At 39.1% G+C, this 14455-nt stretch overlaps 1 protein-coding gene across 3 annotated transcripts in view; it reads right to left on the reverse strand.

Moving 5' to 3' along the window:
* Nucleotides 1–14455, reverse strand: part of SLC9A9 (solute carrier family 9 member A9) — a 174901-nt gene that overhangs the window by 113694 nt on the left and 46752 nt on the right. The gene's annotated exons all lie outside the window — the stretch shown is intronic.

Genomic DNA, 14455 nt, shown 5'->3' on the forward strand with positions numbered 1-14455 from the left:
AAGCCTTTCAACTACCCTTGTCTTTCACAGTGACTTCACTCCTTCAAACAAATTTTACATTTATCTATGCCAATTGAACTCCACCTGCCTGTGATAAAATGATGTGGGCTGATGGTTGCCTGCACGTTAGAACGCTGCAGCAGATTACCAGGAAATCACTGTGATTTACTCTCATCCTGCTCTAGAGCAGAAACTGCCTCAAATTACCCTTACAGTGATGAGTATCTGAAGTAACTCCACTGATTCAGTGCAGTTGGTATAGATGTGTACTGGTGTTACAAAAAAAGCAGGATGTGACCCAAACATTTTAAGGAAGGTTTTAAGCAGCTTGGCTAGCCATGAAAAATCCTTTGCTCTTATGGGCAACTAGCAGAGATTAAATGGAAAGAGTTTCCACTAAATCTTTATTAAATAGTAATTTTCTTATAATCACACAGCCCATTATTATGTTCAGGAGCAGTTTAAGATTGAAACAACAGAAAATGATGTATATTTTATGCCAGACAGTATTGCCTTCATTTAGGCTTTGACTCATCCTCATAACACTGCAGGAGAATCCACGAGACCCGTGAGCACTGTGAAATAGCCAGGGATGAACAGCAGCATTTGCTTTGCAATAACAGCAGGCTCTTATCCTTCACAAATGCAAGGTTCTACTCACCTCACCCTCCTCCAGGCTTTAAACCAACTTGTCCCTGAGATTTAGCTGGTTAAACAGCACTACAATACCCTGTAATCTTCTCTGAAATCCCCTTGTATGAATGTGAACAAAGGAGGGAAGGGTAATATCACATTGCTTAGCTGATCAATGGAAGAACACGTGCAGCAGGTTCTTGTTTAATATTCAAAAGACTTTTCTCTTCTGTGACCTCTGCTTATGAAAGTCTGATGTGTCCAAGGGTGGTGCAGCCCATGTCTTTTCAGACAACATTCCAAATGCTGAGGGAGCCTGTCCGTGCACAGCTCAATACTCCCAGAGACAGTGGGAGGAAGCTCCAGGTCCTCCTCACCTCGAGGAAAGCAGACTGAGCTCTCACTGCTTCTCCTGTCAGTGGAAAGGAAAGGATCCCACTCTCACCACTGGTCTGCCCAGCCTCAGCTGTCCCATGGCACTGCTTGAAGTGTAACAGGGGCTGGAAAGCTAACTCAGAATGTGGAAGAGGAAGGATAGAAGTGGGAGCATGCTGCTGGGAACATGCTACAAAGAATTGAAAGGTTAAGTGAGAAAGCAGGAGAAATAAGACTATCTTTGTGATTTCTACCAGATGTCAGTTTTATATTCTACCTGTCATATATTCTACCAGGTCTCATTATAAAAATAGAATGTACTAATTATATGCTTTCACAGATTTTTCTCAGGCACAAGGTATAATTTTTTTCTTCTGTTTTTCCTGTTATATCCCTGAAATAAATTGTGAAACAAAAGTAATCTAATGAAGTCAGACCATGTAATAATCTTTGCAACAAACCTTGAGCTTAGTAAGTATGGGTACTCTTTGTCTTTTAAGAGATTTTGATGCAACTGTTTGTGTTTAAGTTATTATGTCTTAGACACAGCTAAGTGTGCTGCTAGAGGATGCAGGTAGTCCCTGGAGCAGGTGGATAATCCACTGCCAATGCTATGGGGCTGTGCCAAATTTCTGGCCTATCAACAGCCTTGGGCTTCTTCACTTGCAGATTGTTTTCTGTTAGAGACTAAGAAAGGAGCCCCTGGTCTGCTTCCTTCATGGAACTTCAGCATCTTCAGGAACTTCTGAACAGGGCAGTACATTGGGAGGCCTGATACTGAATGTAACTGATAAAATACACTGAATCCCACAACAATTAGAGTGGAAGGAGAATGAAAGTATGTCTAAAGTTTTTTCTATTTCAGTGTTCTCCCTCACTCTGCCTAAAACTCTCTAATGTGAAATAAATAGGAAGAAATGTGATCCTTGGTATATGGTATATCATCCTTGTATAGTCTGTGCGTGTGAAACAGATTATTTCATAGTCAGAAGGGGGTTAAATGAGAAAAATCTGCAGTTCATATAGCTTTTTAATATCTGGAGTAGAATTTGTCTATATCCTACCCAGATTCTTAGAGAGATTTAAAAAAAAATAATGCTCCAGGAAATATTGTCAATAGATGCAAACAAAATGGTTCACAAGATTTCTAATGTGCTCAGACCACATCAGATGACCCCACCTAACCTTGAGGCTGTGCCAGCCATCCCTCTTTAGGCACATTTTACTCAGGAAAGCAGTTCCCTTCTCTCAGGTGACACAGTACAAGGGATGTGAAGGGCAGGACCCTTTGCTTGGAACTCTTTTGTGGTAGCACTGCAAGCTGTCTGGGGAATTTTCCTTTGCATTCATCATTAGCACTCCTCAAGGATGGCTCACATCATTTTTTCCCCCAGTGAAGACACACCCTGTGTTCTCAGTTGTCTGTTTCTGTGCTGCAGTTGAGAACCTAGCTGCTGTGGGAGTGGGATTTTCAGAGCTCCATAGCCCTATCGATTTTCCCATGTGCCCACTGAACAGCTGATAATTTCTGCTTTTACTAAGCTGGATTTGAGATGAGCCAGTAATCTAAAGAACAAAATCTTTTTAATCTCCTGAGCTGTTCAATCCCATCTACATTTCATTATTGAAAATATTTTCTATATTTTTCTTTTAAAAAATGGAACAGCTAGGGAAAAATGACTCGGGCATTGTCTGAATGAAATGCTATCCTGCCTGATAACAAAGCTTCTCTCACAAATATTAGTTCCACTTCTGTTGCTTTATAATAAATGGTTGCAGCTGTTGCCATGGCAATTTTAATTTTTAAAAATGTATCCAACTGAAGACAAGAAATGCAGCTGTTGTTATGAGAAAGTCTAAAATAAATCCAGATGTGAATTGTATGATCTAGTGTTGGCAGTAATAACATCAGAAACAAAACAAGTTACATGTTTTGTTTTCTTGATATACTGGAGCTGAGGATGGGGATTTAGGGATATTCTGAATTGTAAGTCTCTGTTCCTGATCCAAATATAGCAAATAAACAGAATGAAATTTCACCTTAGGGAAAGGCACTTCACTTGCTAGAAAAGCTGGTCAGCCTTGCATGGAGAATGGCAGTAATATTCCTGCAGGAGAAAGGTGGGCCTCAAGCTCTCTTCTACCTTTCTGCTAATATGCCAGCATTTTATTTTTTAGAGCTTATAAAAAGAAAAATCCTAGCCATGGTAGAAATCTTGGAATTGCAATATTACCTATTGTTTACTACCTTATCACTCTACAGCCTGAATTTCTTTAACCTGTTTTACCTTTAATGTTAGGACATTAAAGCAAAATTACTGGACAGTGCTCTACAAAGCAAGCATAATCCAACAAGTCCCAGCACACATACTAATAGTCATCCACTGGAAAAATCCACTGTGTTGGGACGTTAGATAGTCCAAGTAAGTCTCTGTTGGGAAAAAATATTTAAAGATACAATTTCTGAAAAGGTATTCTGATAGAATAATAGGTTCAGACTTACTTGAAAGTGAACTTAGCCCCTGGTAAATGCTGACTGGAAAGCAATAGCTCAAAGCATGAGCTGAGAGGCGTTAGGGGCAGCGTGTGCAGTCTGACAGGGATGGGACTCGGGCAGGGTGGCAGATGGGCTGGGAGGTGCCTTTGCATCCGTCTTTTCTCCAAGCCTTGCAATGGCAGAGGCTGCTCTGTCTGAAGCCCTTCTAAACTGTAGCTGCCTCTCCACAGCCTCAGGGGCTCGTTTCAGCAGCTTGGGGCTGCTGGACCTTGTGGAAATTGGTTTGCTCAAGCGTTCAGTCAGTGCTGATTACAGCACCTGCCAAGAGCTCCTGGCAATCTGGAGGATTACTGAACTGCACTCACGGTAAAATTAAACAAAGACAGGGAATCTCCACTTAGGCGGGGAAGTTGATGTGGATAGAATTGCAGTCCCAGATTCTAAGGCAATCAAAACAGTAAAACATTCTTTTTATACTTAAGGATTACAGCAAGAAGAGAAAACAAGAAAACACACACAAATACACACTCAAACACTCACGCTGTTTCTCTGACTTCCATCTTTGGGGATATTTTACTCAAAATAATTGGAAGTTTCTATTTCTTTATCCTTTTTATAGGAGTTTTGAATGATAAATCACCTTTAAGCCTTGCTACTTAAATATATGCTACTTGAAGGAAATCTAAAAGTTAATGGGAATCTTGAAAATAATCTGGATATTAAAATCCTACCCATCCCAATTTCCTAAATATAAATCACTCGGTCAAAGTGGCCTAATATGAAATAAAGTGGATGAGAGGTTTTGTTTTGATAAGAATGAATTATTTGTAAGGCTTTTGGACACACAGCTGCCAGCTGATGGTGAAATATTCCTCAATGCTAAGATTGAAAGAGTTAAGGAACATCTTCCTTTGTTAAAATTAAGGTATATACTATTGGCCTATCCAATGCACTGTGAAAAACCTCACAGAAATGAGAGGCAGCCAAACAGAGAATTTTTCTTTCTGGCTTTGTAAAGACCCCATTGATTTATGGATAAACATGTAGTATAACACATTAATTTCCACCACTTAGTTTGAAAATAAATACTTTCCCTGGTCAGGAAATTCTATGAGGCTTAAACACTGCTACTAATAAGAGGAAAATAATTCTGCCTGGTTTCATTACCCTCATAATTACTAGAACATAGAGTCTTGCCTCAGAAACTTTTGCATTCCCTTCACCCTAACAATGCCCAATGAAAACACTCTCCAAGCTATGGACTAAGTCCTGCTAATGCTAGAAATAGAATGTAAAACTGTGAACATCCCATAATGAGAGTTTAGAAATACCTTTCACCTTACTCCCTAGGAATAAAAATACTGTAATAAAGAAGATGGACACTGTTAAATGGTTCAGGAGGCTGAAACTTTCTTCAGGAATATTTTCATCTAGCTGTAACCTTCTCCCAGTGTGTCTGAGGCAGGAACAGCAGCCTGCTAGGCACTCCATTATTCTCATTTCTCTCCCTATAGCTTCTGGCTGTGCTTGCTACAGATCAGTAGAACAATGTGAAAAGAAAAAAATGTTTGATTTCTTTTAAGTGAAAATAAAGTAAACATTCAGTGAATGGGGATACAAAATTAAAATGCTTTAAAGTCTAAAAACTGTATCACTTTTTTGAGGTTTTGTAATGGAGAAATTACTAAGGGAAAAATGTGACTATCACTTGATTCAATGTATTGTTGGGATACCACTTTGTTCAAAGTTTTAATCATATTTGATCCTTTCTTTTCAAAATCCAAATTCTAATGTCACTATGTCTGCCCAGAAATGTGCTGAAATTTCATTAAGAATCCAAATAACCTACACATAATGCACATTACATTCAGCATATGTAGATCATTATAATTAGCAATTAGTTAGGGAACATCAAAGTTTCAAATGCATTAAGAGCAAACTGATAAAAAGACTGGATGTCTTTCCTTGGTACAATGGTCTTCACAGGGAATGTTCCTAAGTCCCCATGCCTTGAACACAGTAGAAATGAACCAGCTCTGTCACACTGAGCTCTCCCAGGGCCACTTGCACAACTGCTGCCCTGAGTGTTCTCTGTCTCTGTCATTTCTTGTGACTTTGCCAAAATGTCACCATTGAGACTACATTGCCAAGTTGCATTTGCAATTTCCATGAAGATTTTTTTCTTTCTCTCTTCTTCTTCTTTTTTTTTTTTTCCCCTCTCTAAATTTGCATTCTGTAGAGCCATTATAGAGAGAATACCTCTGTGCTTATCTTGGACAGAAACCTCACAGCCACACAATTACAAAACTTTCTCACTGTACCACTTTGAAATTCAGACTTGTCATTTCCAAGGGGAGGAAAGAGGAAATTACCCATCTGTTTCCTACATATCTTTCACCCCTGTGAAAATGTGACAAAATTATGCAAATTTTTAAAGGTTTCTGAAATGTTTAGTTGACAAATCTCAGTGCAGATCTGATTAACTTCATCAACTAAAAATCTTCTAGCATCTCATTTTTTTGGCATGTACCATCTAAAACTTAAATATGTGTTTTTTTTCCCTGCAGCTGCTGGTCCCCAGGCTCAGCCAGGTTCTGGCCCCAGTGCTGTGACTGTCACATCACCCCTCTTGTCCTCATTACCTTCTCTGTTTGTCACAATAATAAGGATAGTGAAGAGGTGCTTGCACCAGAAATGAAGTCAGGGTCTCTCTCGACTTTAGGGTATGAAGGAGGTTGGAGTTTAGAGTCCTAGATTATCTCTAGAAATAATTTATTTTTATCTCAGGTGGGAGACCTAGGGACTGGTGAGTGCCACAGAAGTGGTGGAGCTGGTTAAGCAGTTCGGGGGAATGTGTAGAGTGAGGTGGAAATGGTGACCATTGTCTTCTGTAAAGATAAAGGAGACAAAGAATGAGACCAATAAAAAAGCAAGTGGAAACAAGGAGAGAGTGGAGCTCTATAACCATTGGAATAAATTCTAAGAATAGAAATTTGCTGAGTCTCATCATTTAAGTAGCTGTGAAGTGCAGTAACTAGAGGTTTGCAGTCACTCCTGCTGTGCCTGGCACTGAAGGCAGGCAGCTGATGCTGCTGTTATCAATTATTCTCTTTGCTCAAGTGACAAAAATTTATCCTGAAACCATTAAAGTTCCTACTCCAAAAGGTGAAACATGCACCCTAAAATGATGTCTTGGGTATGGAGAGTGGGGGGTTTCTGTGTATGAAAAAACGAATTTAAAAATTACATTTAATTAAAAAGCATTATGTAACCTTTGAGTATTTGATAACATTCGCATTATTTTGATGTGTTTTATGGACAGTTGCCCATGCACACAGATATATATATCTATATATCTATATATCTATATATATGTATTTGCACATGCAAAAGAATTTTATGGAGAGTTGTGTCAGTTCTAACAGCCTCAGTAGCTTAAGGATTTGAGCCTTAAAAGATCAAGGCTTGCAGGAGGAAGCAGTTTACCTGATATTGTTGGTAAAAAAAGGAAAAAGCTTAGAGCAGGTCAGAATGATGAAATTCAAATGGAACTGTAGCACAGCGTCTGGAGGGGTTCACAGAGGGATCACAAGAGACATCAGTCTTTCCTAATGTTCCTGGGTAGCTACTGGAAATAGTCCATTCTCCCAACACAGGAATGGGTTCTTCATGTAATCATAACCTGATCTCCAAGGAATAACAGAATTTTTATGGAGTACCCTGTTGTGACAAACCCTCTGTCTCTCTGAGGTAGCTGTGCTCTCCAGTACTTTATTTCTGGGAAGGATTTGGGCAGTGAACAGCTACTGGTGGCTACCCCAGAAATGCAATGGCAGAAAGGACTCCCTCACCTTTCTGACACAACTCCTCCTCTGTCTTCTCTGGATGAGACATGATATGTATGTCAATTTATTGCAAGAGCCAGACAGACTCTTACACACAGCATTTCATCCAGAGAGGATGAAATGAGCTTTCTTTTGTAACACTTCAAGGGAAATAATATCAATAATATAATTTTAAAAGAAAAGGGAGTTGTGTCTGCAAGTAGAATTAGACTCTGTATGTAATTATCTTGCTCTCAGGAAAAATCTGTCATATTCACTAGAGAAAGGTTATTTGGACAAGAAAAAACATCTGGACAAGCTCAAAATCCACGCTGACTTGTGCCAGGGTGTACTTCAGTTCTGAAGAGTTCCCAATAGAAATCTTTGAAATGAAGAAGCTTTGATGCCAGTTTGGTCATTTGTAGGGAAAGTGTAGCTAAATAATTGCCACTTAGGTGTGATTTGCAAGGACTGCAAGCAGCGCTCTTAATTCCGAACTTAAAACTTATCTGTCTGTTTGTGTATAAGTGGACAGAGATACCTGCAGCTACTCTGATTTGACTGGGTCTGACAAGTACAGACATTCCCAGCTGATTTGAGCTAAGCTATATCTTCATACATCCCTCAGGGCCCTCTCCATTACATTGCTCACTGAAATCTACTCCAGCTTAGCAGTCTGCAGCTGAAGGCTGCCGGTTCAAATAAATTGCATAGACAAACCAGTGCCCATTAGAGAACTGTGGTGGGCTGACCCTGGCTGGATGACAGGTGCCCACCCAGCCACTCCATCGTTCCCTCCTCTGCAGCATGGGGTGGAGGGAAGAAAATAAGATGGGAAAAAGCTCAGGAGTGAAGATAAAGGCACATTAATAAAGCAAAAACTGTGTGTGAAAGCAAAAGAAAACAAAAGTTTTATTCTCTGCTTAGCATTGGTGGGTGATCCCCAGCCACTACAGGTAGCAGATGCTCTGGAAGAGAAATGCAGTGACATTTATCTCCCCCTTCCTCCTTTCTCTTAGCTTTTATTGCTGAGCACATCATATGGTATGAAACATCCATTTGGTCAGTTTGGGTCAGTTGTCCTGGCTGTGACCTCTCCCAAGTCTTTGTCCACCTCCTACCACTGGGATGCTGGAGATGCAGCTCTGCTGGGCCAGCACTGCTCAGCTGCAGCCAAAACACTGCTGGGTTATCAGCGCCCTTCCAGCTCCCAGGACAAAGCACAGCTCTGTGAGCACTGCTGGGGGAAATGAACTCCAGCTCAGACAGACCCAGCACCGCAGAGAGTAAGACCTTTAGCATATATTAACTAGGCCCTAAGTATAATTTTAATATGGCACTAATATTGGGAAAAGGGATATGAAATACCAAAACATGAAAAAAATGGAGGAGTGAGAATTACATCCTGAAAACATAATGTTCTGAGCATCCATTTTATACTGAAATTTTAGCTTTAATAGGCATTACAGAAATTCACCAGCATTTTTTCCTCTGATTTAAGCATAACACTGGTCTGTACAGTAAAGCTTATGGAGGAAAAAAGAAAGGAAGTTTTGTTAAGCAAAGATACAAACATTTTATGTGGGATTTCCTCTATTCTGGGAAAGAAGCTCTTTTTAAGTTCCTGCTAATAGCAAGTTTGGTTAGTTTCCCAGTGCTCACATCTCCTGTTCCAGATGGTCAGTGACGTGAAACTCTAATTATCATCAACAAAATAAGCTGGGACTAAACCCTTCCTCAAAGGTAAAAAGAGCAGATGGACAACCATAATTTCATTATTATAGAAATAATAGAGAAAGAGGACTCTTCATCTATCTTTTAAAATCACTCATTAACATGTTGCACAATTAACTCCTTGCTCTATTAATATATAAATTACTCTGGTTTTTGACAATTTGAGTGGCTGCTTGGTATATAAGCCTTTCCAACAATATTTGGAACAGTAGCCAAATTCATCTTGTCTAAGGGGAACCAGTGAGTGAAATGATTGGGCTGAGCTTCCATCCAGATTTTGTTTGCTTTCAGGTTTTCAGGGGATTCTATTTTATTCTCCTTCACAATGTTACAGACATCTCTCGTCAGGAATCTTTGTGGGAATAAAATCACAAATAGCATTTATCTGGAATGAGCAAGGCCTGTATCCAGAGACCCAGTTAGTCATTCATCCAGAATTGCAGCTCACAGACACTGAAATCCCTAAATTTGTCAAGGATTCAGTGTCATGCAGGTCAGTACCATGGAGCAGCTCTCCCTCTGCCTGTTGGGCTCCAGGGCTGGTCTTACTTTGAGCTGTGATTTCTAGGTCAGGTTTTGCAAAGGCAACCCCTCATCTAAACCTGCCCGTGCTCAAACTGAGCTCATCCAGACCTCAGCCCCTCCAGGGCTGCCCAACCAGTCAGTGTAAAAACAGCTACAAAGAAAGGGTCTGGGAGCAGCCCTCTGTATTTCTGGCAGAATCTCATTTCTTTTCTGAATTCAGATTCACTGCCTGATTGCAGCATATCACTCTTTAGAATTGGCTGTCCTAATTCCTATTCTGCTGCCAGTTTTCTACAGTTCTGGAGTAGATTTTGATGTACTACCTAAGGATTCCAACATAGACATTCATAACAAAACAATATAAAACTACAGAATTGCATCAGAGAAAAATAATCAGGTTTTTCTCTGCATCCTTATGAGTAAAGAAGCTTTTCTTCCCTCTAACAAGTACTAGCTACAGGTTTATGTATCACTGTCATGATTTGTAGTTGCAGAATGTGCCTTATCTTTGTTCCTTGCTTCTTTTTCCTAGCCATGCTTCACCATGTCCATTTGTTGCTTTTACCAGCTCATTTTTGTACATCTTCATTTCACCTTAAATCTTCATTTCACTTCATTTTCATAAAGTCTCTTCTCACCTTAGAAATCTATTTCCTTTGAACAGGAAAATGTTGCATGTGTTGATACTTTTTACCTTTCTGTCACCTGTCTGATGGCTTTTATTTTTACAGGTGCTTTTATTTCCCCTCTTTCCTTCCTGGAAAGGCTCTGTGCACACTTTGTACATTAGCTGGCAAGGAGTAAGGCTTTTATCCTTTTGAAAAAGAATTATCTAGGCTGAAGAGTTCTAAGTGTAGGTACACTAAACCTATTAGCTGTGTATACATGACCCACTTGTGGATAAGTGTTTTTTTACACTATTTCTATGTACTGATATGCCTAGGATGTGTGAATAACATCTTGTCTGCACTTAGATACATGTTGAAAATAAACAGAACTTAAATGAGTTTCATTTTTAATCCAGTGGCTGAGATAGTATTGTAAAAGACACTAAGAATTTGCAAGAATACAGGGTTTAAAAGGTGGCTAAAATATAAAAGCTATTGAGAAACTAGCATTCTTTTTTTTCTTCTGTGATGACTCAATGCTTTTTTGCCATTTGCTAATAGTGCCTAACAAATCTCAGCATGAGGAAGGGGATTCAGGCTGACAGAATTCCCTGTGCTCTTAGACTGAACAAACTCCCAGTTACCTACAGCTGGGGAGGAAACTGAAACAAAGGATTAGCTAAGAGAAAAGTCTTTGTCTCTTAATTGATGCACGTGAAACAAAAGACTTTGACACAGTACATATGGAAGTGCACAGTTTCATTTTAAAGGCCACTTTCTGAATATAACTGCAGTTTGTGGGAAAAATATGATGTGAGAACATTCAGATGTCTTTCCTCTGTAAAATTTGTTATTCAATGTGCTCAGGGATCAAAGTGTGGCAAAAACTGTACAGAATAATGCCTTTAAAGTAGAAGGGAAAAGGATGGAAATTAGAGACAGTCCATGACAAAAGAAAAAAGAAAAATATAATCATAAAGGGAGCTTCACATCTACTGAGATATGCACCAAGGAGATACCCATCATAACTTTCAAAGCCCATATTACTCCTGCAACTCCTAGCTCCCAACTTAATTATTCAGCAGCAGAGTTACTGTTCTTGTCCTTCACAGAACAGCTGATTTTAATATATAATACACAAGGAACAACAATTAGAAACTGTGAAAGTGGGGAAGTAACACTTGCAGATAATGGACAGTTACCTCACCAGGCCAATGACCACATGAAATATAGACTGAATACTTGTAACTTGTTTGTCCAGTGTCTGTTTCTATAATCTCTGATTGCATTTCTCTCTTGTGTACGCTACCTTCAAGTTCAATGACACAATAACAGAATTAAACCCACTGAAATAATAATACAGGTAAAAAAGTACCTAGAACCAGAAAGGTTTAAAGAATCTTATTCATTTTCTATTTGAAGTCCATTATATCACAAGAGTTTCTTATATTTTGAAAAGATCTAAACTGTACTAAAATTAGTAATATGGTGACTGTGCCTATCATTAAGAATCACCAATGTGTTAGAAGGAATTCTCTTGTCTGCCTAAGACAATTATAGGAATTACTGTCTGAGAAAAGACAACCTTTGAGGGTGCTCAGCACAAACTAAGCTGAATTCTGGCTTCTGAGTTATTTCCCCTGGAAACTGATACTGCTTTTCAATAAATTTGTTACCCTGTCAATAAATCAGTTAGGTTTGCCATGTTATTTTAGAAAGCCCTATACAAGCTTCTGCCAAGGAAGAATGGTTTGAGCATGATATTAACTTGAATAAGCTATGTCTAGACTAGAATCAAAGTATTTTTTGAGCAAAGAAGAGGCACTATCACCTGAGTTGGCATATATTCATGAAACCATGTTCAGGACCATGAAACTACTTTTATCAGGACTTTCCTCAGTCAGTATTCTGGAAAATAAAGTATTTAGGAAATATTTGTGGCATAATTAGTCAAATGGGTTTTTCTGGGTAAAAGCAGACATGTTTAATAATCTAATAAGTATTGTCTTGTAAGGCTTTGCTATAATTTTTCTCAAATACTTTGAATTCTTGATGTTTATTTTCTGTGAGAATTCTCACGTTTTTATTTAAAGGAGAATTTTATCCTAATAATGACAAGTTGTAAGAAACTCTGGAAGTGATTTCTATAGGAGAAAATCCTCGTTGCATCTCCAATGCCCTTGTGTGTGTGAGCTGTCCCCTATGCAGAACAGCTTGTCAGCCTTCCTGCAGCCACTGCTGTCAATTTGAGTCACAGTGATCCCTCCTGCACGGATTATCTTAAAATAGCACACTATAAACGAAATCTTACAATTATCACAAACACCCAGGTGTTGGGGAGGCAGGGTGGCCAGAGGAGAGCAGTTAAACCTGCCCAGAGAGCTCTGTCCTTGGTTAGTGTTTTCTGGGGGCAGCTGGTCACTGCGTGCACACTCTTGCAGCAACACAGCTCGTGTGATTTGCTAAATGCATAGAAAATGCAGGGGTGGCTGGTCCTGCTGCTGTCCTGCTTAAACTGAACGATAAAAGAGCACAGGAAAAATAGAGATTGGAGGGAGAAGCTGAAAGGAAGGAGAGAGATCAATCTAAGCCCTTGTTGGCAGACAGCCATACTGCCTTCACCTTGCCAATTTTCACCTCCAGCCATAAGGGCCTTCTCTCTTTTCTCTTCCTAACTCTTGTGCAGTGAGTCATTCCTGCACACATTATCTTACTTATTCTGTTAGATAATGAAAGACAATGTTTATTTGCATATTCTATTTTTCTGGTTATCATTATGTAGCGTACTAAATTACTTACTATTGCTTTTCCAGTTTTGTAAACATTATTCTCACACCTTTTAAAATAGACTTCTATTACTGTAATTATGAACATGTGTTTGCACACAAGAATGGTATGGGTTACAGGAAAAAAAATAGCTGTTCTTTTGCAGTGACAGAAAACAATTTTCTTCAGTTAAACTCAGGTTGGTTTAGTAGGGTGTTAATGACGTGAAGCTGGCAATATTAACAGTATATCTTTACTTAAAATGCTACAGGAAGATTATGTTGGGTTGCAGAAGTATTGTATTTGTGCAGAAGCTAATTATTTAAGCCAGAGAGTAAAGAAATGTGAAACTGATGATGCCATGTATCCTCTTCAGTCTCCACAAATGACTATAGAAATCAAAGAATCAGTGACAGTGAATATATAAAAAACCACATCAATTTTCCAGTAACAAGAGATTCTATAATAAAGATTTGTAATCTCCCATGTAACAGCAAAGAAGGCATGAGAAGTAGATAGTCTGAGGTGCATAACCTAGACTTGAGTACTGGGAAGAGCAGAGTTTAGGAACTCATGGATCATGTACTGGAATATTGATGGAGCTGGAATCTGATGGGACTTTCCTTTTTAGATTTGTTCTGCAGTTGAGTTGCTCTTTTGGGAGATCTGTGTGCTTTGGCATCAGGGCGACTGAAACTAGAGAGACTTAAAACACTCTGGGTTCCCTTGGGTTATTTGGAGCCTTACTGTTCCTCTCTGGGAGCCTTGCACTAACAGATGAGGAGTCTAAATGAGCAGAAAATGTCTAGGCTGTTATTAAACAATGCCAAGGGAGAGAGATAAAAATCTCAGACATTGCCACCTACACTCTTCTTTCCAATTGCAATAGCTGCTTCAACGCCTTTGTCAGTTCTCTCTACCGAGTTTGTCTGGTCTTTGCTTACTTTTCCTTCTGTGCATTTTATTATCTGATGTACCAGAGCTCTCCCAAGTGACACATTCCAGCCCCAGTCCCTGGATGTGCCAGCCACGCTGTATCTGATCGTGAGCTGCCGTGCTCAGAGGCTTGACAGTGCTTGAAAACATTGCTCTTGCTCTGAAAACTGTGAGAGGAGTTTAGTGTGGGTGGAGGTTACTAGACTGATAATTGAAGAATGATTAAAAAGAATACTATTTCTTTTTTGTATTGTGAAACAAATTTGGTATTTTCTTTTTTTTTTTTTTTTGCAACAATTATTATTGTTGCAAAACTCCATGCAGTTTTAGAATAACTCCATGGGGTTTCAGACAAAATATTAAGCTCGTTTTTTAAGTACTGTAAACTCTTTAAAAGAAGGGTTTTTTTTCTGAAAGATAGGATAAATCCTTGTTCAAGGAATTTAAGGAGAAAGTTGGCACTGAGTCGAGACTTACTGTGAAGCACCTTCAAACATCGTGGAGAACTGAATTTGACTTTGCAGTTCTGTTACTTTTAAGATTATCTGAGGATTATT

The sequence above is a fragment of the Sturnus vulgaris genome, chromosome 10 (genome assembly GCF_052056855.1).
Source record: "Sturnus vulgaris isolate bStuVul1 chromosome 10, bStuVul1.hap1, whole genome shotgun sequence".
Taxonomy (NCBI): Eukaryota; Metazoa; Chordata; class Aves; order Passeriformes; family Sturnidae; genus Sturnus; species Sturnus vulgaris.